The sequence below is a fragment of the Ochotona princeps genome, chromosome 27, assembly GCF_030435755.1.
Source record: "Ochotona princeps isolate mOchPri1 chromosome 27, mOchPri1.hap1, whole genome shotgun sequence".
In the NCBI taxonomy this organism is placed as follows: Eukaryota; Metazoa; Chordata; class Mammalia; order Lagomorpha; family Ochotonidae; genus Ochotona; species Ochotona princeps.
The window spans coordinates 2,155,499-2,179,038 of NC_080858.1; the positions used below are offsets into that span (position 1 = coordinate 2,155,499).

A 23,540-nucleotide genomic window follows, 5' to 3' on the forward strand; every position below is an offset into this window, starting at 1 on the left:
CCATCGCCCGGGTGCAGGAGCGGGGTGGCCGCTTGCCTTCGTGCGGGGGTTTACCAGGGCAGGCAGTGGCTTATCACTCAGTGCGGGCTGCAGGAGGCGAGGTTGCGGCTTGGCCGTCAGCTCAGGATCTAGGAGGGCAGGCGGTGGCTTGTCCCTAGGTGCAGGGTCCAGGAGGCAGGTGGTGGCTTGGTCCTTGGCAAGTGTTCCTGGTGGGCAGGCCGTGTCTTGGCCCTTTGTGTGTTGTCTGGGAGGGCTGGTGGCAGCTTGGTCATTGGCGCGGTCCGTGAAAGGCATGATGAGGTGGCTTGGCCCTAGGCGCGGGTTCCAGGAGCGCAGGCGGCGGCTTGGTCCTCCCTTCAGGGTGGGGAAGCGCAGGTGGTGGCAGGCCACTTCTTGGCCCTTTGTGTGTTGTTGTCTGGGAGGGCTGGAGTCCTTGGTGCAGGGATGAGAGGGAAGGCTGGGGCTTGGCACTCAGTGTGGTCTCTGGGTATAGTGGGCAGAGGTGCCTCGGGTTCACGCTGTCGTGCAAGGCCTGCTCCACTTCTGTCCTTGGGGCTGGTGGTCTCCCTCTCTTCCTCCCTCCTTCCCTCCCTGCCTGCCTTCCTTCCTCTGGAAGTGCTGGTACGTGTTGGTGGGGTACAGGGTGGTGTTTGTATGCAGTGTGAGCTGGTGGACACACTGGCCTCTCCCCCCAGGCCAGGCTTCGACAGAAAGCCGAGCTGCAGCTTTTCCCCTCAGGATGGTGTCTGTACTAACTGCTACCACCCTGAAGAATTCTTACCTGGGGAGGAGAAAAGGAGCCCCAGTTTTAAAATTTTATCTATCTATGTGTTTATTATAGTTTAGGACGTGTTATTCAATAATGAAGTGAAAAAACACACCATTGAATTCCTTCTATAAGAAACAGAGGATGGCAGGTTTCAGAATTGGAATGATTGCAGAGTAACTGGCTTTTTCAAAGTTAATTATAATTGTAATCTTTTTAACACACACACACATGTCCCTGAATCCTTCAGGTGAGGGAATTAGATTCTTTTACTCCTTGTCGGGGAGTAGGGTCGGGGTGGTGGTTAATGCTCAACAAGGTTGAGTGACTTGCTCAAGGTCATAAGTGTTTTTCTTGCCCCCGTACCTGTGCTTTCCAATGATGCTGCTGTGCCAGGGAAGGCTCATTCAGGTTCGGCCCCCCTAGGTCTCTGTGAAGGAGTGGAATCAGCTTTTGGCTGTGGGAGTTTGGGAATCTCTTTTCTAGCCAGGAGCCTGCATTAGCAGATTCCAGGACAGGCGGAGAGAGAGGACAAGGAGGAGCTAGTTCAGCATCTCTGTAGGATTTCCTTTCCTGTTTGCTGAGTTTGAGTTGCAAAGGCTGAGCAGGTCTGTGAGGACCTGGTTACCGTGCTCTTAGGAGCCATCCTTGACTCTTCCTCCCCAGATCAGCTCCTGTGGGCCAGGTGTGAAGCGTTGAGGTTTTTCCTAAACTGTAGTTTCATCTGCTGTGTTGTGTTTATCCAGTTAGAGTCACTTCAGTGTTCTTCGGTTATTATGTCTTTATTGTTTTGAAAAGACAAATGGTATGCTTTTTGTGACATTACTGGAAATAAGTGAACTTTAATACTGGGTGTTTCTTCAATATCCAAGGTGGGATGCAGTTTCTGGCTGCTACATCTGCCATTAAATGTAGGCCACATCAAACTGTTGTGGTGTGCAGCCAGTGACTGCTCCTTCACTCTCCTTGTGTACTCTTTCCCTGGTCCTAATTCGGCCAGGAGGTTGGACGCAGATGAGTCCAATTAGTCTTTTTAGCTACAGGCCCAGTTTCTGTCCCATCCCAATGAGTGTCAATTAACCCATCACACGTTCGCTCCTGCCCACCTGTGACTCATGTATCAACTGAGAGGGGACAGTATTGCATGGTTGTATAACCACTCCCCTCACAAGCCCCGTTAAAAGGCCGGTGAAGCAGGGGCTCACTCCCTTTCTGGTCAGGTGCTTCCGTTACTTTGGCACCTCGACTCGGCTGACCCGGGACAGGTAATCCCCCGAGCATGGTCCCTGTATAGTTGTTTGATTGGGCTTGTGGTCTGTTATTTGAGTATGTTCTGTTAGCATGGTTCCTGTATATTGCTTTGATTGGACTTGTGATCTGCTGTTTTAGTATGTTCTGTTACCACCAAGCTTGGTTAATAAAGACTCCTTAATAAAACCTTAGACATGTCTGGTGTGATCTCGCTCGCACCCCATAACAGAACTGTTCTGTAGAACTCTATATGAAATATACTTCATTTTTATGCCACAATCTGGAAGTTGTTGATTTTTTGTTTAAGGTTTGGATGCCTAGAAGCTGGAATTTGAACATTGGTTAACATAGACCATGAAGTACCCTATACAACACACAAATAAACATGTTGCTTATAATTCCCTAAATTTTTGATCTTTAGTTTTACCTTTTGTCTGTTCCCACTCCTCACCCGTTCTCCCTTTTACATTTGATGTACTTAGCATGTGACTGGAGATTGTTCTGTGGTACATGGACTCGTGGCATCCCACTTGAGGAACTTGGAAAAGCATCATTGCGGGGTGCGGATAGTGGGACTGGAGAGGTTTATGCAGAATTGTTTCTTTAATATTTTTAAGTAAAAGAATTCTGAAATACTACTCTCTGTCTTGCCAAAATAAACATTTCTAAGTTAATTTGTTGGCACCATGACTTGTGGGAACTCATTCTAGGGGAATGGCAATACCACCGTGTTTTAAAATACTTGTTTTTATTTAGGATTGGCAGCCTCCATTTGCATGTGAAGTTAAAAGCTTTCACTTCACCCCAAGAGTCCAGCACCTAAATGAACTTCCTCAGTCTTGCCTAAATTTATTCTGGGTGTTAGGCCTGTAGGCTGACAACCTGGAGCAGCTCATATTGCAGGTCCCAGAATTTGTGTGAATTGAGATTGTAGAACTAGTTGCTCAATGTTCAGAGGAAGTTATTTAAAGTGGTTACTATGGCTTTTCTACTTAGCATGTTATAACAGCTATATAGCTCTTTTTTTCATGGTTGAAAGATTAAATAACAAAGAGAATTCTTAAATTTCACCTTGTCAGTGTTTATTGGTTTTTTAAAGATTTGTTTATTTTCACCGAAAGGCAGATTTACAGAAAGAGGAAGATCTTTCATCTGCTGGGTCACTCTCCAGATGGCCATAACTGCTGGAGCTGAGCCAAACCCAAGTCAGGAACCAGGAGCTTCTTCCAGGTGTCCCACACAGGTGCAGGGTCCCAGGGTTGCTTTCCTAGGCCACAAGCAGGGAGCTGGATGAGAAGTGGAGCAGCAGGGACATTAACTGATGCCAGTATGTGTTCCCAGTGCTTGTGAGGCGAGGACTTAGCCACTGAGCCATCCTGCCAGGCCCAGCTGAAGTCTATTTAAGTGTTGCTGTTTTTCCCCCAATCTGCCACATTTTGAGGTGGTTCCCCAGTGTGGTATAAAAACTACTGGAGAGGTCACAGTAGCATACCATAGTGGCTAAAGTCCTCGCCTTGCATGCACCGGGATCCCATATGGGCACTAGTTCCAATCCTGGCAGACCCTCTTCTCATCCAGCTCCCTGCTTGTGGCCTGGGAAAGCAATCAAGGAAGGCCCAAAGCCTTGGGACCCTGCACCCATGTGGGAGACCTGGAGGAAGTTCCTGGCTCCTGGCTTTGGATCTGTGCAGCACTGGCCACTGGGGGTCACTTAGGGAGTTCTAGGACATTCAGAATCTTTGGTGTTGTGGGAGACAATAGCCAGGTCAGTCTCCCCTGAAGGCACCAGGAACAATTGATATGGAGATGAATGAGCAGGATACATCCTGGTTTACAGGTTTAGATATACAACCTGCTAGATTTGGGGAAGGGCACGTTGCTGTTAAGATGTAAATGGCTCAAGCCCCTCCTCCCTGGATGCCTGTGTGACAACCTTCCTTGAAAAGTCTGGTCCTGTTAGTAAGCTTTGGCTGTTGACCAGCAGTCAGCAGTCCACGCGTGTTATTATCGTCTCTGTGCACCAAGTCCATCGCTGCAGCACAGCGACAGGGAGTGAATCAATGGATGGAAGATCTTTTCTGTCACTTCTCTTTGTATGTCTGACTTTGTGATAAAAATATATAAACCTTAAACAAACAAACAACCCCCCCCCCCCCCCCCCCGTGAGAGGGACCAGTATGGTGGCTCAGTGACTAAACGCTCACCTGGAAGTGCCGGGATCCCCTGTGGTTGAGTGTGTGTCCTGGCGGCTCCACTTCCCACACAGCTCCCCGCTTGTGGTCTGAGAAAGAGGAAGAGGTGGCTCAAGAATTTGAGACCTTATCCCCCTGTGGGAGAGTCAGAAGAAACTTCTGGATCATCTCAGCTGTGGCCATTATGGCCATTTGGGTAATGAAGCAGTGGATGAACATCTTTTTTTTTTGCCTCTTTTTCTCTGTAAATCTGATCTGCCTTTCCAACAAAAAAAATAATTTTTTAATTAATTTATTCTTTTGGAAAGTCAGATATACAGAGGGAAGGAGAAACAGAGAGAAAGAAAAATCTTCTGTCTGCCGGTTCACTCCCCAAATGTCTAAAACTGCCAGAACTGAGCCATTCTGAAGTCAGGAGGGAGCTTCTTAAAGATCTCTCACATGGGTGCAGAGTCCCAAGGGTGTGGGCCATCTTTGACTGCTTTCCCAGGCCACAAGCAGGGAGCTGGATGGGATGTGGAGCAGCCAGGACGTGAACCCAGTGCTCATATAGAATCCTGGCGTATGCAAGTCTAGCACTTTAGCGACTAGGCTATTGCGTTGGGCCCAAAAATAAAGAAATCTTTTTTTAAAGATTTTTTTAAAGATTTCTTTATTTTTATTGTAAAGTCAGATATACACAGAGGAGAAAAGACAGAGAATATCTTCTGTCTGATGATTCACTCCCCAAGTGACTTGCAAAGCATGGTACTGCGCGATCTGAAGCCAGGAGCCAGGAGCCTTGCGCCTCTTCCAGGTCTCTCACATGGGTGCAAGATCCCAAGGCTTTGGGCCATCCCCAGTTGCTTTCTCAGGCCACAATCAGGGAGCTGGGGCTGCCGGGATATGAAAATGCACCCCTGTGGCATCACAGCTTTTTCAAGGTGAGGACTTTAGCCACTAGGCCACTGTGCTGAGCCCAATAAATAAATGTGGTTTTTTTTAAGTTTTTTTTTTTATTGTTTCCTTCATATATCTGATGTAAAAGGGGATTTTAAGGGAGAAACCCCATCCGGTCTCCCACCCACCTCAGGTCCCAGATGTGGGGCATGCTCCGAGGGTCTTGCTGAAGTGGTCTTGATAGTTCAACAGTAATGAATTGCTGCCAGTCTCACCGCTCCAAGCACGATGAGGTCGTTGAAGAATCCGCCGACTGACATAGTCCATCTTAGAGTCTCCATTTGCCCAGTTTTTCACTGCCAACATATAGCTGAGGTGGTTGATTGACTGTTCTGTCCTCTGTCTTTTCATGGTTAGGGTTCTGAGTCCAGCAGTTCCATTGGGGAGATCTCCAAAGAGACTGTGTCTGAGGTGTTCCCAGACCAGATTCGTGTATGCACTAGCAAGCACAGGGCCCGGCGCAGATCATCACCCAAATCAGCTGGTGGTTGTAATTGCTGGGTTGGTTCTGTTTCCAGCCCTGTCTTCCACTGGAATCAATGGGTGCTGCAGCCCAGCCTGGTTCTGCCCAGCGCATACTGGGCCCTCAAACAAATCAGCATGGGCTGCAGGCTAGTCGGAGCGACCCACAGTAACCCGCACCAGGCCTGCCCCATGCCCTTGTTTGCCAGTATGTGCAGCAGACTAGTCCAGTCTGTCCCACATCCCCTTCTGCTCATACATGTCAGTGGGTATTAAAGCCTTGTTCCATCTAACCAGCTCAACTATCCAGCCTTCACAGATGTTGCTGGATGTCTGTCTAGCCACCACAACCCCTGTCCTAGTTTTTGTGCCCTTGCCTGGGGGTGGTAACCCAAGAGGGAGGAGCCCACCATTGCCCTCTGTTCTGTGGTTGAACTTGACAGAATTAGCCCCCAGTGCCAGCTTCTGCCAGCTGATGCTGTGGCTAAACCCAAACGACCCTCACCCACTCTAATTGTAGATTACACCAGTAGGATCAAGCAGCCCAGCCCGGGTTTTCCCTGACCTAGTCCTCTTGAGGTTCACAGGTTTTGCAGCCCTGCCTAGTCTGATAAATAAATCTTAAGAACAACAAAGAAGCTTTTAATTTTGAATTTTTTTAATTTAATTTTTGATTTTTTGTTTGCCTGTAAATATTACAGATGTCACTGTTGCCATTTATTTGTTGAAATCCAAATACCAGCCCAGAGTAATTTATGTGTTTAGCAGAGAATACTTGCCTCTACTTAACTAATTTTTACTTTTTAAAAATTCAGATTGTTGCCAGCAAACGAGGTTTTGAAATGTTCATAAAAGAAAAGAAGTGGTCTAAAGTGGATAGCCACTGTGATATCTGCCAGGAAAAGAAACTGGGTCTCTTTTGAAGTCGCACTATGAAAGAATTTACCCATATGAGCTGTTCCAGTCTGGTGTCAGTATTATGGTGAGTTGCAACATTTTTCTTAGAAGTGGATAAATTGGGCCTGGTGTGGTAGCCTATTAGCCAAAATCCCCACTTTGCATGTGCCAGAATCCCATTTGGGGTCTGGTTTGTATCCCGGCTGCTCCACTTCCTTTGCAGCTCCCTGCTTGTGGCCTGGGAAAGCAGTCGAGGACGTCTCAAAGCCTTGGGATCCTGCAACCACATGGGAGACCAGGAGGGAACTCCTGCTTCCTGGCAGCTCAGCTGCAGCTGTTGTGGCCACTTGAGGGGTGAAGTAGTGGATGAAAAAATCTTTCTCTCTGTAAATCTGCCTTTCCAATAAAAATAAAACTTTTGGGGGAGAATATTTAAATTTTTTTTTTATTGGAAAGGCAAGTTTAGAAAGATCTTACGTCTACTGGTTCACTCCTCAAGTGGCTGCAATGTCCAGAGGCAGTCTGAAGCCAGAAGCCAGGAGCAGCTTCTGGGACTCGCACGTGAGTGTGGGGTCCCAAGGCTTTGGGCCATCCTTGACTGCTTTCCCAGGCTGCAAGAAGGGAACTGGGTGGGAAGTGGAGCAGCCAGGGCCTGAATGGTGCCCATATGGGATCCTGGAGCATGCCAGTTGAGGATTTAACCACCAGACTGCTGTGCTGGGCCCCACTTCATTTGTTTTTATTGGTGAAAGTACTCCATTGTATTTATATACCTTTTTATTTGTTTACTAGTTGAACAGTGGATTGTTGCAGTTTTTGGCTGTTAGGAATAATAATATGCCTGTTTTGGTATAACGCTTCGTGTGGACATATGTGTTCATTTCTCTTAATAGAGTGAAATTGCTAGGTGTTGTATTACATTTATATTTACTTAAAAAAAAAACTGTCAGAATGTTTTTCGAAGTGGTTGAACCATTTTACATTCCCCCCAGTAATGTAGGGGCTTCCGGTTTTTCCATGTCCTGGCAAACACGTGTTGTCTCTTGTTTTGGTTATGGCCATTTTATTAGGGATGTACTGGTATTTCCTTGTAGTTTTCATTTGCATTTTCCTAAAGGCTACTGATGATTTGCAGTGTTTTATGTTCATGTTAGTCGTTTGTGTATCTTCCTCAGGGGAGTGTTTGTTGGGTTGGCTTTGTATACTTGTAAGAGTTTGTTATACTAAATGCAAGTCCTTAATCAGACACATGATTTACAAAAACTTTATTCTTGTCTGTAATTTATGTTTTCATTTTTCTGATAGTATTTGCTTGAAGAATGGTTTGCAGATTCCTGTTTCCCTTTGATGGATTTTAGTTTTTGCATCATTTAGGAAGTATTTTCCTTATCCGTGGCTGTAGTCATTTTTTTTCTCCATGTAGAAGTTCTGTGGTTTTAGCTTTTGTTATAGAGCATTTCCTTTTGAGTTCACTTATTCCCTTATTTTCATTTTATTTGAAAGAGAAGAGAGAAAGCTTCCATCTGCAGGTTCACTCCCAGCCAGGGTAAAGCCAGGAACTCAATCCAGATTTCTCTTGTGGGTGGCAGGGATTCAAGTACTTACATAGTCATCTGTTGTGTACCAGGCAGGAAGCTGAGTTAGGAATGGCACTAGGACTTGAACTCAGGCACTCCTGTGTGGGATGCGGGTCTCACAAGTGGTGATGTAACTATTGGCTTTTGTATTTAGGTTCATGGTGCATCTTGAACTGTTTATTTTTGTGTGTGTATAACATATGAGGTACATACGCAGGTTATATTCAATTGTGATGAGCACTGTTTGTTTAAAACAGTATTGTTCAGTTGATTTAGCTAGGCTACCTGTATTGAGAATCAGTTGAGCATAAGTGTACAATGTTATTTCTGAACTGTTTTGTTGTATTGGATTGCAGTGGTCTTCCCCTAACGCCAATCCTAAGTCAGTCCATGGTTTCATAGACTTTTCTGTGGTTTTGATTACCTACAGCCAATTGCATTAAAATATTGCATGGAAAATTCCAGTATTAAGCGGTTCGTAAGTTTTTAGTTTTGTGATATTCTGATTAGTGATGAAATCTTACTTGTGTGGCCCTCCGTCCTGTCTGGAATGGGATTTATTCTTCTGCCCCTGTTTAATATCCATCTTAATTATCGGACTGGCTCTCACGACATTCCAATGCTGGTGACCAGATATGCTTTTTTTTTTTTTAAAGATTTTTATAGGAAAGGCAGAGTAGTAGAGACACAGAGAAATGTCTGTTGTTTGCGGGTTCACTTCCTAAGTGGCCACAATGGCTGCAGCTGAACTGATCCAAAGCCCAGAGGCAGGAGCCTCTTCCGGTCTCTCACATGGGTGCAGGTCCCAAGGCTTTGTTAGGTTGCAAACAGGGAGCCGGATGTTAAGTGAAGCAAATGGGACACAAACCGGTGCCCACATGGGCTCCCAACACATGCAAAGCGAGGATTTAGCCACTGAGCCATCGCATCAGACCCCAAAATGCAACATACTGGTGTTGGCAATTTGGATATGCTCAAGAGAAGTCATAAAGTGTTTGCTCTCATAGGAAAAGTGAAAATAAGATTTTTTTAGATCAATGGCTATATTCACCTAACTCTTATAGTATGTTATTGTGATTATTCTATTTCATTATTTGTAATCTCATACTCTGCCTAATGTATAAATCAAACTTTTGTAGAAAAAAGCTGTATCTTCTGTTTCAAACATCCATTGGCGGTCTTGGAATACCTACTCTGTCTGTGTTGTGGCTCTACTGTATGTGTCTGTGCAGATCTCAGGCGCACACTACTTTGAGTTCTGTAGCTTTAAAGTAACTACGGTATCTGGTAGTGGAAATTCTCTTTTTTTTCTTCCAAATTTCCCAGCCATTTATGTTTCCACGTGAAGTTTAGAATGATGCTTGAATGTCTACCAAATGAAAAATTCTGAAATTTTGATAGGGATTGCCTTTTGTCTGTAGATGAATTTGTAGTGGAATTGTCATCTGGGTTCGTGAAGTTTTAGGAGGTTTATTGGAAATACGTTGTTCTCCACTGTGTGTCAAACCTGATTTTTCTCAGGAAACTCTTTGCTCTGGTCTTTAGGGTGTGCAGATGCCTAATTTAGATCTTAAGGAAAAAGTGGAACCTGACGTTCTTCTCACTGATACTCAAACTTCCCCAGATGCTGGCACCAGGATGAATCATTGGCTGAAGAGAACAAGACGCCTAAAATCTCAGGTATCAATGCCCATAAGCCATTTTTCCTGTGAGTTTTGGTTTCATTAACTCTTGGAGAAGAGTTGACTAGTTAGGGGAGGCCATTCGTGTAGTGTTTGAAACTTTAAGCGATAATATCTTTTCTTTGAGATGAGTTGGAGAAGAAATTGTGAAAATCCTTCTAACTGATTTAGAAGGCTGTATGAATTCTGAAGTGGGCTGAGTAGGAGAACCTGGGAAACTCTCCTAGTGGGTCGTAACTCTGGCTGATGGTCACATTGTCCAGGGCTGTGGGCCGGGCAAACTGGACAAAGTAGCTCCAACTGTTGGCTAATGTGTGGATTGGTTATGGAAAGGGGTGGACTGGGCAGGGCCGAGCAAGCCTTTGCTCACCAGCAAGAACAGAAGTCAGGCTGGAGCACAGTCATGCCAAGCTGCCAAGCTAGGCTCTTACATCGACTGGTTTGCATGATCCAGGGATGCCAAGCTACAGCATCTAAGGCAAAAGCCAAGACAGGTGAGAGGCTATGCCAAGCTGGGTCAGAGCAACTGCTTGCATGAGCACAATCTATGACTGGGAACAGGCATGTTTGGGAAGCTAAGAGGACACCAAGGCTGGGTTGAGGCTCCCATTGGTGTGTGCTAGAGCCAGAGTGGGGGCTGTGTTCTGGTTTGGATATGGCCATAGCATCCCTTGGCACAAGTGTGGACTGGGGCTGACTGCACTGAGCCGGGCTAGACTCCAGCACCAATTGGTGCTTTGGAAGACCAGGGTAGGAGTAGGATGGGCTATGCTAGGTCTCTGCCCCTACTGAGCCATGTGTGAGCTGTGTCTGAGTGAGGATGAGCCTTGGCTGGGCTGAAACATCCAACAGTAAGAACTAGAACGGGTTAAAGACCGGTCAAGAAAGGCTGCTGTTCCTGCTAGGACAGGAGGTGGGCTAAGCAGGGCTGGCCCATGGTCTCACCGGTGTGTGTGAGATCTGGCACTGGGAGAGGTTCTGATGGAGGAGCCTAGGAAATTCCTATGTCAGAACAGAGTTCCTGCAGGTGAGGGCAAGAACCATGATAGGGAGCAGCCCAGAGCAGGCAGGGAAAGGTACCCAGCGGCATACATTTGGCATAGATTGGGGGCAGACAAGGCTCAACCAGTTCACATCACCCACTGGCGAATCGGCGCACTGGAATAGAGTGTGGGTGGGACCTGGTTTAGTTGCAACACATACCAGTACGCATAAGGGCTGGGACTGGGTACCGGCTGGGCTGGGCTAGGCTGTAAACCCTGCCAGTGGGAGCTGGAATTGGGGTGGGCCAGGCTGGGCCAGGCTACAACACCTACTGCCAAATGCCGAGGTGAGGCGGGCCATGCCACACTGAGCCATAGCATTCAATTAGCACACATGAGATATGTGGGGCAGGGACAAAGCTGGTAGGGGGAATGTGGAATGCTACTCTGCTGGACCACTGCTCCCACTGGAGAGCATGATCAGACCAGGCAGGGCTACAAAATCTGCCAGCTTCATGTGAGCTAGATCAGGGAAAAGCCAGGCTGGGCTGACTGTTCCTACTGGTGCAAGCATAAACCAGAGTTGGTGAGTGTTGGTTGGGCTTTGTTGCAGCATCAGCTGGCAGAGGCTGGCACTGGGGGCTAATTCTGTCAAGTCAGACTGCAAAACTCCTGGAGCGTGCATGATCTGGGAGTGGGAATGGGCCCAGTAGGGAAGTAGTGGGCACCTCCCTCTTGGGTTACCACTCCCACTGGAGAGCATGAGAGCCAGGACTGTGGCAGACGTGGCTGGACAGAATGGCACCCACAAGAATGTGTGTGGGCTGGATAGTGGGGCTGGTCGGGTTCAACTAGGCTTCAATGCCCATTGATATGTATGAGAGCTGAATGGGATATGTCATAGACTGGACCAGTCTACTGTACATACTGGCAAGCACGGGAACCAGGGCAGGGGACAGGCCTGGTGGGGGTCATTGCACATTGTTCAGACTAGGCTGCAGGTCCCACTGGTTTGTATGAGGGCCAAGTGTGTGTTGGGCAGGATCAGGCTGGACTGCAACACCCAGAACTGACCCAGCAGTTGCAACCACCACATGTGCATAAGCTGATTGGGGCGATGGACTGTGCTGGACACTGTACTGGCATGCAGACACAAAAGTCAGGTCTGGGATCACCTCCTGATGTGCTTAGTTAGTTTAGGGCATTGGTGCAGGATAGATGGATTTTCTGGTCTCTACCAAGATGTGAAACCCCCAAGCCCCAGAGTTTGTGCAAATAAGTTAATATAAAGTCAGTCACATTGGCAGCCAACAGCACTTTTCTCTTTGGTTAGAAGGAATGTGATTCCTCTGTTCTATCTTAAGGTGTCCACCTGCCAGAGTGAAGTGTAACATGGTTTCTGTAATGTATAGAAGAGAGCATTTTATTCCCTTATTGAAAGTCCCTGACCGTATATGGCCCTTGTCAAAGATGCTGGGCAGGGTTAAGTGGTGTCCTGTTGTTTAAGTCTCACGGAGCATGATCAGTTCTTAGTGGAGGCTCCAGTCCACACTGTTGAGGCTTGGAGTTGGGTCTCGCTTTGTCCAGGGTAGGTTTGCTGGAGTGCTGGCTGGCTTGGCAGGACGTCCCCAGCCAAGTGGCCACCTAAGTCAGTTGTCACGGCAGAGTAGATGTGCTTGCTCTGTGAGTGCTCCCTCCCCACCTCATAACCTTCAAAGTGAAGGGCAGTAGAGCAAGCCCTGGGGCCACCATGACCCAACCTTGTCCAGTTTGCAGAGTTGAACTTGTAAACAACCTTTCATTAACACCCCCTGAATGGTTGAGAAGCTGGGAAGCAGTCTTGTTTATGCCATGGTGCTTTCTTCTGGTCAGTTTCTTCTTGTAAGCAAAACCTCTTCTTTGAATGTCCAGTGTTTCCATATCAGTAGTTCTAAGGCCACTTGATTTGCTTGACAGAAAATGTGTTAAATTAATAGATCTTCTTCAGTAAACCCTTGTCTCCTTCATTTCCTGTGTGTTTCCTTTTCTGAAAGAAGTTTTATGGGGGATTATTTGCAGCAGTGTTCTGGACTTCTTTTTGGGTGATTTAAAGAAAACTCACTTTCCTCATTAAAAGATTTAATGGCATAGTCACGAACTCATGAACTCAGTTGTTTGTGTTAGTATCTGTTATTTCCTCAAAGACTTACCTTTTGTCTTTTCTAGGGAATGGGAGAAGTCAGATCAGATGTACAGGACTTAGAGTTTCACATTTGGTTCACTCCCCCAGATGGCCCCAACAGCCGGAGCTGCGCCGATCCGGAGCCAGGAGCCAGGAGCCTCTTCCAGGTCTCCTATGCAGGTGCAGTGTCCCAAGGCTTTAGGCCATCCTCCACCACTTTCCCAGGCCACAAGCAGGGAGCTGGATGGGAAGTGGGGCTGCCAGGCTTAGAACTGGCATCCATATGGGATCCTGGTGCTTTGAGAGGTGAGGACTTGAGCTGTTAGGCTACGACGCTGGGCCCAAAGCCAATATTTAAAATACTATTTATTTGAAAGGCAGAGAGGCAGCTAGCGAGATGATCTGCTGGTTCAGTCCCCTGTAGGTCTGCAGCAACCAGGGCTGGAGCAGCCAGAAGCTAGGAATGCTTGAGCTACCAGTTCTTTCCTCCCTGGAGGTAAGCCCCGGTGTGTGGCAGGGACCAGGTATTTGGGTGCTGTCTTCCCAGAAACAGTAGAAGGAAACTGGATGGGAAGCAAGAGTATCGAAGGAGGCAAAGTGGCACTCCCATATGGACTGCTGAGTGTCCTGAGTGGTAACTGGACTGGCTGTACCACAAAACTGGGCCCTCTGCAACCTTTCTGAAAAGGAACATAAAATCTCCCAATCAGCAGTTTCCCTGCTGCTCCTGTCATCACTGCTAAGATTGCAGAAAGATGTGATAGTCAGTATTTTCCACTGCTCTGAGCAATTAGTCTGTTTGGGGCTATGATGGTGCCAAACCCAGATGACACAGCACACCGGCGACAGAAGCCAGGCTCACTGGTGTTGATCTTTTTTTCTTTAGACAGTGGGGAAACAGTTTTGGAGGAAGAATTGGTAGTTTATTTTGTTGTTTTTAATGGACATTGGGAGAGTGGGATCATCCTTGGATCGGTGAAAAGGGCAGCGTTTCAGAACTATCCAAACCACTTGGACAGAACCCTCGGAATATGTATACATGGAGACTCTGGGTTGATGTGAGGTGGCAGTTCCTTGTCCCTGGGTACTGGGATGTGTGGAAAGGCATGAGTGGTTCCCCCATTTGCCTCTCCCTTTCCCTCAGGAACAACAAGAAGAAATAACAAATTTGGAATCAGTGAATTCACCCAATTTCCCCTAAACCTAGCTCCTTCACACTGTGATCAACCTGTAATCATTATTAAAAAATAAAATTAGAAAAAGATTTATTTATTTGGGCCCAGCGCAGTAGCCTAGTGTCTAAAGTCCTTGCTTGAAGGTGCCGGGATCCCATATGTGAACCAGTTTGTTTCCTGGCAGCCCCACTTCCCATCCAGCTTCCTGGCTGTGTTCTGAGAAAGCAGTTCTGTACAGCCCAAAGGCTTGGAACCCTGCACCCATGTGGGAGACACAAAGAAGGCTTCTGGGTTCAGATCAGCTTAGTTCCGGCCATTGCGGCCACTTGGGGAGTGAGCCAGCAAATAGAAGACATTTCTCTGTCCATCTCTCTGTATATCAGACTTTCCAATAAAAATAAATAAATCTTTTTTACATAAGATTTACTTACTGTTTGAAAGACAGATTTACCAGAGAGGAGGAGAGACAGAGAAAAAGATCTTCCATCCAGTAGTTCACTCTGTAGATGTCAACATCCAGAGTTGGGCTGGTCGGAAACTGGGACCAGGAGCTTCTTCTAGGTCTTGGGCCTCCCTCTGCTGCTTTTTCCAGGCTACATTGGAGCAGCCAGGACTCCAGGTGTTGCCACAGGTGGAGGCCTAGCCTGTCCACTATGGTGCTGGGCCTGGAATTGCTAGGACTGAATTAATATTTAAGTCTGGGGACTGGCATGGTAGCTTAGTGGCTGAAGTCCTCACTTTGCACATGCTGGGATCCCATATGGACACCAGTTCTAATCCTGGCAGCCCTGCTTCCCAACCAGCTTCCCTGTTTGTGTCCTGGGAAAGTGGTGGAGGATGGCCCAAAGTCCTGGAACTCTGCACCCACTTGGGAAACTCAGAAGAAGTTCCTGGCTCCTAGCTTTTGTATTGGCACAGCTCCAGTCCTTGTGGCCACTTGGGAGAGTGAATCAGCAGATGGAAGATCTTTCTGAATCTCCTCTTCTCTATAAAATAAAAATAAAATTAAAAAGATTTAAGTCTTGTATTGGTAGCTAGGCTAGAATTGAGTGAAGGAAAAAGACTCATTTACTAAGTGGAATGGATATAAAATTCCAAGCCTAGTGGTAATAGGGAAGAAAGTTTGTCAGCATGATTGAGGAAAGGACTGAGAAAGATCTTCCGCCCACTGGGTCACTCCAGAAGTGGCTGCAATGGCCAGTGCTGAGCTGCTTCCGTGTCTCCCGCACGTGGGTGCAGGGTTCTAAGGCTTTGGGCCATCCTACTGCTTTCCCAGGCCACAGGCAGGGAGCTGGATGGGAAGTGAAGCAGCTGGGACACAAACCAGTGCAATATGGGGATCCTAATGCTTGCAAGGGGTGGATTAGTCAGTTGAGTCATCACCACCTAGTTTGTTTGTCTTATTGGTTCTACAAAAACATTTTGGTGCATCATGTCAGGAATTATCTGGTTCTGATTGGACCACTTATTGCTGGTTGTTAGTAACTTTGATTTCTTGGTTAAGGCGCTATCTACCACAACTCGTCCATTGGGAGTTTACTGTTTTTTCACTTATAAGAAATTATTCTTGGAGTTATTGTGTAAAAATTCTATTTTTCATTTGAATTCACGTATTTGTAAGGATATACTTTGCCTCAGTACATAGGAAATGACAAGTGATGTTTTATTTTCTAAAGAGTTACAGAGAGAGAAAGAGAGAAAGAAAGAGAGAAGTTTTTGGTTTGATGGTTTACTCCCCAAATGGCCTTGACAGTTGGACCCCAGGCCAGGACTTCTAGCTGGGTGCTCCCCATGGGTGCTTTCCTGGGCAGTGAGCTGCCTTGGTAATGACAAGGGAGCTAGATTACAAGCGAGGCAAGTGGGATTTGAACCGGAGCCTGTAAGATGCCAGCCCTGCAGATGACAGCTTAACGCAGTGCACCACAACGCTGGCCTCTGGTAGTTGTTTTCAAATCCTATAGTTCCTTTTATTAGTTTGCATTCATTTTTCATTCAGAGATTTTCAGTGTTTGATTAAAAGCTGTTTTTCTATCCCCTGAGTATATTAATTTATAAAAGCTTTTTGGAAAACTCATTTGAAACATATGGATCTGGCATAACTATATTGAGAAAGTCTATTTTTAAAGTTTAGTTATTTATTTACTTGTTTATTTGAAAATGAGGCGGGTAGGGAGAGAAATCTTCCATCTCCTGGTTTGCTCCCCATGCGGCCCCAGCATCCAGAGGTGGGCTGGTCTCAGGTCAGGAGCCTCTTCCAGGTTGCCCACATGGTGGGGGGGACTGAAACACCTGAGGCATCCTCGGCCACTTTTTCTCAAGCCACGTATGGGGAATTGGATGGGAAGTAGAGCAGTTGGGACATCAGCTGGCACCCACATGGGATACAGGCCTAATAGGCAGACTTTACCTGCTAAGCCACAAAGCTGACCTAGTATCCTTTTAATTCACTAATTCCTAATTGCCGTTTGTCATATTAGCTTAGTTTTCTTTTTTTTGTTGACACATTTGAAAGTAAGTTGGTGACGTAACACTGTATCCCTTAGTACTTTGACATGCACCAAAAATAAATGCCCACTGCAATATGACCACAGTAGTATGCTCACATTTAGCAAAGTTAACACATTTGAAACCGCTTCTCCTTTTTTTAAATGGCAGATGAGATTTACAGAGAAGAGAGACAAAATCAGATCTGCCATCCACTGATTCACTTCCCAAATGGCCACAACTGCCAGAGCAGAGCCTATCAGGAGCCCCGTCTCCCAGGTGGGTGCAGGGTCCCAAGCCTTTGGACCACCCTCTGCTGCTTTCCCAGGTTGCAAGCAGGGAGCTGGATGGGAAGTGAAGCCGCCAGGGCACAGTCACAGCACATATGGTATCGTAGTGCTTGTCAGGGAAGGATTAACCAATTGAGCCACTGTGCCAGGACCAGTTGTTCTTTTACAACCCAAGCTCTCCTTTTTTTTTCTTTCTTTCTTTTTTTTTTTTTAATTTCCCTACCTGGACTTTTCTTGAGAATGGAGTCTTGTGGCTGGATTTTTTTTTTCATGTTCAGCAGCATATTATGAAGTTCATGTTGTTGTATAAATACGGGAAATTATTCCTTTTTATAGACAATAGTATTGTTGAAGATTATATTAATAAAATCATTAGGTGTTTTCACAGTTTGGCTGTTATAAATACTGCTTCCATTTGTATAGTTTTTAAAAATGTTTTGATTTGAAAAGCAGAGAGAGAAAAAGCGAGAATTTTCTACCTGCTGGGTCACCTGTTCACAAGAGGCTGTAATGGCAGAAGCTGACTGATCTGAAGCTAGTCACCAGAAGCTTCTTGCAGGTCTCTCATGTGGGTGCAGGGGCCCAGGCTTTGGACAGTCCTCTGCTGCTTTCCCAGATCACAAGCAGGGAGCTGGCTTAGTAAATGTGGAACAGCCAGGACTGGAACTGGCACCCCAACGAGATGCCAGCACTGCAGGTGGAAGCTTAGCCTAACATGCTGTGGCCCCAGCCCTGTGTTTTTGTGAACCTGTTATCAGAGTGGAATTATTGTAGATATAGTCATTGTATCTGATTATTTAAGGACATGCCCATTTCTAAAAGTGACCACAGCATTTTTACATTCGTTCCTTCGAGCAGTAAGTGAGGGTTCCAGTTTGTCTCCTTCCCTGCCGACACTTGCTGTCTTTCTGATTGCAGCTGTCCTAAGGCGTTAGTGGTATCTGAATGTGATCTTGGTTTACACTTCCCTGATGACTGTTAATACTGAGCATCTTTTTTTATGCTTATTGACCATTTGTTTATTTTTTCTAGAAAACTGTTCAGGTCGTATACCAGTTTTTAATTTAGACCTTTTATGAGAGTATTTCACTAGGGCTTGGTGTGGTAGGCTAGCGGATAAAGTGCTCACCTTGCATGTGACAGGATCCCGTGTAGTCGTCATTGGTTCTTATCCTGGCTGCTCCACTTCTCGTCCAGCTCTAGCAGTAGAGGACTGTCTAAAGCCTTTGGAACCTGCACCCTCGTGGAGATTGGGAAGAAGCCCCTGGCTTGGCTAGGTTCTGGGCATTGCAGCTCTTTGGGGAGTGAATCAGCAGGTGGAAGATCTTACTCTCTGTCTCTTCCCTCTGTAAATCTGACTTTCCAATAAAAATAAGTAAATCTTAAAAAAAAGAGTACTTTACTATTCCAGGGTTGAGAAGGTGTGCTGCTATGCTTGCTTCTAACAGTTTCATAATATCTAATTTTGTTCATTTTGCATTACTTTTTACTTTTTAGTTTGACATAAAGAGCCAACATTATTTTTACCACAGATGGTCATATAATTGTCACAGAAACAATGTTGGAGAATTCGTGTTTCCCTGAACAATCTAGTAACATCTTGTCATAAATCATTTTTTAAAAAGGATTTATTTTCAAGAATTTCAAGAAGGATGGGGAGAGACTGAGAGAGGTCTTCCATTCTCTGATTCACTCCTCAAATGGCCACAGCCGCCAGTTCTGGGCCTGGCTGAAGCCAGGAGCCAGGTTTGCCACATGGGTGCAGTGCTCCAAGAACATGGGCCACCTTCTGTTGTTATCCCAGGCACGTTAGCTGGGAGTTGGGTGGGAAGTTGAGCAGTGGAGACTCAAACTCGCACTGGCACTATATGAGAATGCTATTCTGGATGTTGTGGTCTAGGTTTTTGCCAAATATTTATTTCCTAAGTTCTTGCCCCATACTTTAAAAGCATTTTAAGCACAGGTACCAACATACCTTGGACAAGTGGTAATGTTGACTCAGATGGTGAGGAACACAGACAAGTGAGTGTCATGTTCAGGGTGAGTGACCAGAACGTGAAAGGGTCAGGGAGAGATTGCTTCTCGGGGTTCATCCATGTGAAGTGAGAGAGCAGTGGGTATGTGAGAGGCTGAGAGTGTTAGAGGTGAAGAGAGCCAAAGTGCCGATGAAGAAGCACACCACCAAGGGAGTGAGCCCTTCCCAGTATGGCTTGGATGGGGCTTGAGAGGGGAGTGGAGACAACACGAAACCACCCTCCAGGTCCTACTTAATGATGGTACAGATTGTTTGACGCTCAAGGGGGCAAATGGTATTATACAGGTGGGGGATGTGTGGCTTCAACTGACCCTAAATTGGCTGTCTGCCTAGACCATATCATGGGTACCTTTAAGATCAGACTGTTAATCTCTACAAACTGGGGACTTTTATAGAAATTGTTTTTTGAATTTGCACATTAGGGCATAGTGCCATCTTAAGTCTGCCTATCTGTGGGATAATTTATTTTTATTTATTTAGAGCTTTTTAATTTCTTTTTCCCGCTAATATTTATTTTATTTATTTGAAAGGCAGAGCTAGAGAGGTCTTCCATCTGCTGGTTCAAGCCCCAAGTGGCTGCAGTGACAAGGCTGAAGCCAGGAGCCAGGAATTTCCAGTCTTCCACTTGGATGCTGGGACCCAAGGACTTGGGCACATCTTTCTGTTTTTTCCAGGTGTATTGACAGTGAGCTGAATCAAAAAGCTGGAATTCAAATCAGTATCCATGGGCTGCAGTTTTACCTGCTACATCACAGAACCAGTCCCTGAAACATTTATTTCTGTGAATACTTTTTGTGTTTTTCCAAGTATAAGTATTCCACTTTGTGAAAATTTGGATGCCAAGTATCCTTTTTATTGTGAATGTTTATTTTATGGAACTACAATTGGGAGGAAGGGCCTGGCATTGTGACCTAGCAGGTACAGATGTGACTGTGATGGTGGCAATCCACATGGTGCCCATTCAACTCCCATAAGTCTACTCTGATCCAGCTCCTTGCCACTGGCTGAGATAGCCTAAGGACCTGGGCCCTTTCTACCCCGTGGGAGACCTAGATGAAGTAATGGCGAGTGAGCCAACTCTGCTTCTCCCTCTCTGTATAACTCTTTGAAATAAGCACATCTCCCGTTAATGTCTACAGTGGCAGAAACAGTTAATCCTATCAGAGGGGTTGGATTCTGAGAAGGTCTCTGGGTTCAGCAGAGCTAAGAGCGCTGGGTGCCAACTGACAGGTGGGTAGACTTGGGAAGGGGAGTTGTTGCTAAGGGGGTTTCTCAGGAGGAGCTAGCAGCTTGAGTGGCAACTTGCCAGAGGTAAGAGGCAATGTCAGCTAGTTCTGGAGTTTACTTGGAAGATGGATGGAAGAAGATGGATAAATACATTGGGCTATTTTTATTTTTTAAGATTTATTTTTATTGTAAAGTCAGATATATATAGAGGAGGAGAGACAGAAATCTCTTCCAACCACTGATTCACTCCCCCAGCAGCTGCAACAACTGGAGCTGCACTGATCCGAAGGCAAGAGGTGCAGGAGCTTCTTCTGGGTGTCCCATGTGGTACAGTAGTCCAAGGCTTAGGCCAGCCTCAACTGCTTTCCAAGTTCACAAGCAGGGAGCTGGATGGGAAGCAGGGCTGCTGGGATTAGAACCAGCCCCTTTATGGGATCCCAGCGTGTGCAAGATGAGGACTATAGCTGCAAGGCTATGGCGCCAGCCCAACATTAGGCTGTTAATGGCATGGTAATGGTTACATGTAGGTATAAAAATTACTTTATTTAGATTTCGTCCTGCAAATGGATTTGCAAACTTTGAAAAATGCTGTATATCATTTTGTTAAAAGAATATCTTGAGACCTACATGGTAGCCTAGTGACTAAAATCCTCACCTTGCACACACCAGGATCCCTCGTGGGCACCGATTCTAATCCAGGTAGACCTGTTTCTCATCTAGCTCCTTGTGGTCTGATAAAGCAGTTGAGGGCAGCCCAAAGGATTGGTAGCCTGCACCCACATGGGAGACCCGGAAGAAGTTCCTAGCTCCTGGCTTCGGATTGGCGCAGCTCTGGCCGTTGTGGCCACTTGGAGGGTTAATTAACAGAAGATTTTCCTTGCTGCCTTTCCTCCTCTCTGTATATCTGACTTTCCAATGAAAATAAATAAACATTAAAAAAGATTATCTTGTGCAGAAACAGTGTATAAAATGGAAAATGCAGCACTCAAAATTGCTGTGGGTGATTAAATTGTTCATGCTTAATTGAGGGGGAAGGCTGTGATCTAGTTTTAGAGCAGGCCGGGTGTACTATCAATGAAATAATTATCGATTGAACAGAGAAACAATCTCTGTGGAATAGAGTAGAATGAGCAGATGGAAATCAAAGACAGAAATGTAAGGCCAGTAAGAGATAACAAGACATAAAGAACATTGATCTGGCCACAGCAGCCTAGTGGCTCAAGTCCTTGCTTCGCACACATCTGGATCCCATATGGGCACCAGTTCGCATTCTGGCTGCTCCACTTCCCATGCAGCTCCCTGCTGTGGCCTGGGAAAGCAGACCAGGATGGCTCAAGGCCTTGCTTCGCACACATCTGGATCCCATATGGGCACCAGGTCACATTCTGGCTGTTCCACTTCCCATGCAGCTCCCTGCTTGTGGCCTGGGAAAGCAGACCAGGATGGCTCAAGGCCTTGAGATTCTGCACCTGAACAGGAGACCCAGAAGGGGCTCTTGGCTGCTGGGTTCAGATCAGCTCAGCTCCCGCCATTGAGGTCATTCTGGGAGTGAACCAGTGGATGGAAGATCTTTCTCTCTGTCTCTCCTCCTTTCTATAAATGTGGCTTTGAAATAAAAATAAATAAATCTTAAAGAAAGACTTGAAGTACAGAAAGTGTATGAGACCAAATGAGAGCCTGGCTATGGATCTAGGGGAGAGTTTACTGGATATACGTGACAGTGGCTTGTGAGAGTCGGTGGTTTAATGCAGTGGTATCCTGCACAGGTCAGTGTCATTCTCTTTGGGGTTTTGTGAGGGCATTTTTGTTCAGATTGAAAGATGTTGCCATTCATTGCGCGATGACCCGCATGCTAGATGGTTAGTACTCAGGACAGTCCCAACAGTGAAGAATTGTGTTCATCTAAGAACTTTTCAGGCTGGTCAAGGAGATTCCTATTTTAATTTAAGTTCAAATTCAGTTTTATGCATATTTACATATAAACATAAAATATTTTTTGCAGTGTTTTAACAAAGTGAAATTTTTAGAAATACAGCTGTCATTTTAATCTAGGAAGCACACATTTAATATTGTTAAAACCATTTGACATGTTAGTAAGAGTTGGACATTTTTTCAAATTTTAAGTTTCATAGTACAATTCCATAGGGTCTGGGATTTCGCTTCCCCCTCCTCAAATTCCTACCCACTGACTGATTTTCCTCATATTATTACAATAGTATAGCCCTTCATTAGCACTCATAAGCCTAATTGCTGGTACATACAGTGTCAGACAATTCAACATCCCATTGTCTAGATATGTCCAACAGTTTGATTGGGAGTCCATCTTTGATTTGAATGTAGAGATGCCACACTTTGCCCACCTATGTAATGTTATCAGCTCACTTGTCAAATGACTCCTTTCCAGGGATGCCTCTCTGCACTTGGGACCTGAAGTGGCACTGTGTCACGTACCACTCTCCTTCATGCCCCCTCAGAGCCCAGGCTGAAGAGAAACGCACAGTCTTGCAAGAGACGCAGCACAGACATGTAGAAAAACATAGGGTTTTCAAGCCAGAGTTGCCGGAGTCAGAGGATGGCATGTGAATGGACGAAGCTCTGACACAGTTATGCTTCCAAGTAACAGCATCTTTTGATGACTCTAGGAAGAACAATCATATTACCTCAAGTCCTAGTTTTGCTGTATGAAGACTGCAGCCCAAACCAGAAGAAGCAGGAACCAACTCTGGAACACTTAAGTGCCGCACTGCGGGGAGGGGAGCAAGACCTACCCTTGGAAGATGGAGCCATGGGCAGCCAGCGTCTGTGGGTGTGGGGGAACTGGCTGAGCCCTCCTGGCCCTGGAGCGGCAGGCAAGACTGTTTGGGTATGGGGAGGCTGGCAAGCTGGCTCTGGAGAGGATGGTGATAAGACTGTGGGCACAGGAGGTATAGGCAGAGCCAGCCTGGCTATGGAAGGCCTATGAACTGGAGGCACCAGCCCAGTCAATGTGGTCCTGGAGCAGTCAGCTGCCAGAGGGTGGCTGTGGGCACTGGCAGAGCCTGCCTGGCACCAGTGGTTGGCAGGCAAGCTGGGGACTCAGAAGGTACTGCCAGAGTCAGCCAGCCTAGCTCTGAACAGTGGGTGTGGTGGCAGGGCAAGCTGGTAGATGAGCTGGGGAGCCTGGGCTTAGGAGCCTGGTCCTGGGGACAAGGGTTATTGCGCTGTGGGCAAGGGGGTCACCAACTGAACTGGCCTGTCCATGGAGTGGGAAAGGTGCTGTGGAATGGTTATGCAAGGTGTACAGTGGACACAGGACAAGTGGACCCGGTGCTGGAGGAGCAGGCCAGTGAGTGGCCGGCTGGAGATGCTGGGTCACTGGACTAGCCCGCCTGATCCTGGAGCAGCTGGCAGGATGGCAGGGTGGGCAGGATAAGGAGTGT

At 46.3% G+C, this 23,540-nt stretch overlaps 1 long non-coding RNA gene across 1 annotated transcript; it reads left to right on the forward strand.

Moving 5' to 3' along the window:
• Positions 1-7,145: 7,145 nt before the first annotated feature.
• LOC131478123 (uncharacterized) lies at positions 7,146-23,187 on the forward strand. Its single transcript, XR_009244314.1, has 3 exons — positions 7,146-7,252; positions 9,630-9,764; positions 22,526-23,187. It is a non-coding gene; the product is annotated as an uncharacterized LOC131478123 (long non-coding RNA).
• Positions 23,188-23,540: the final 353 nt, after the last annotated feature.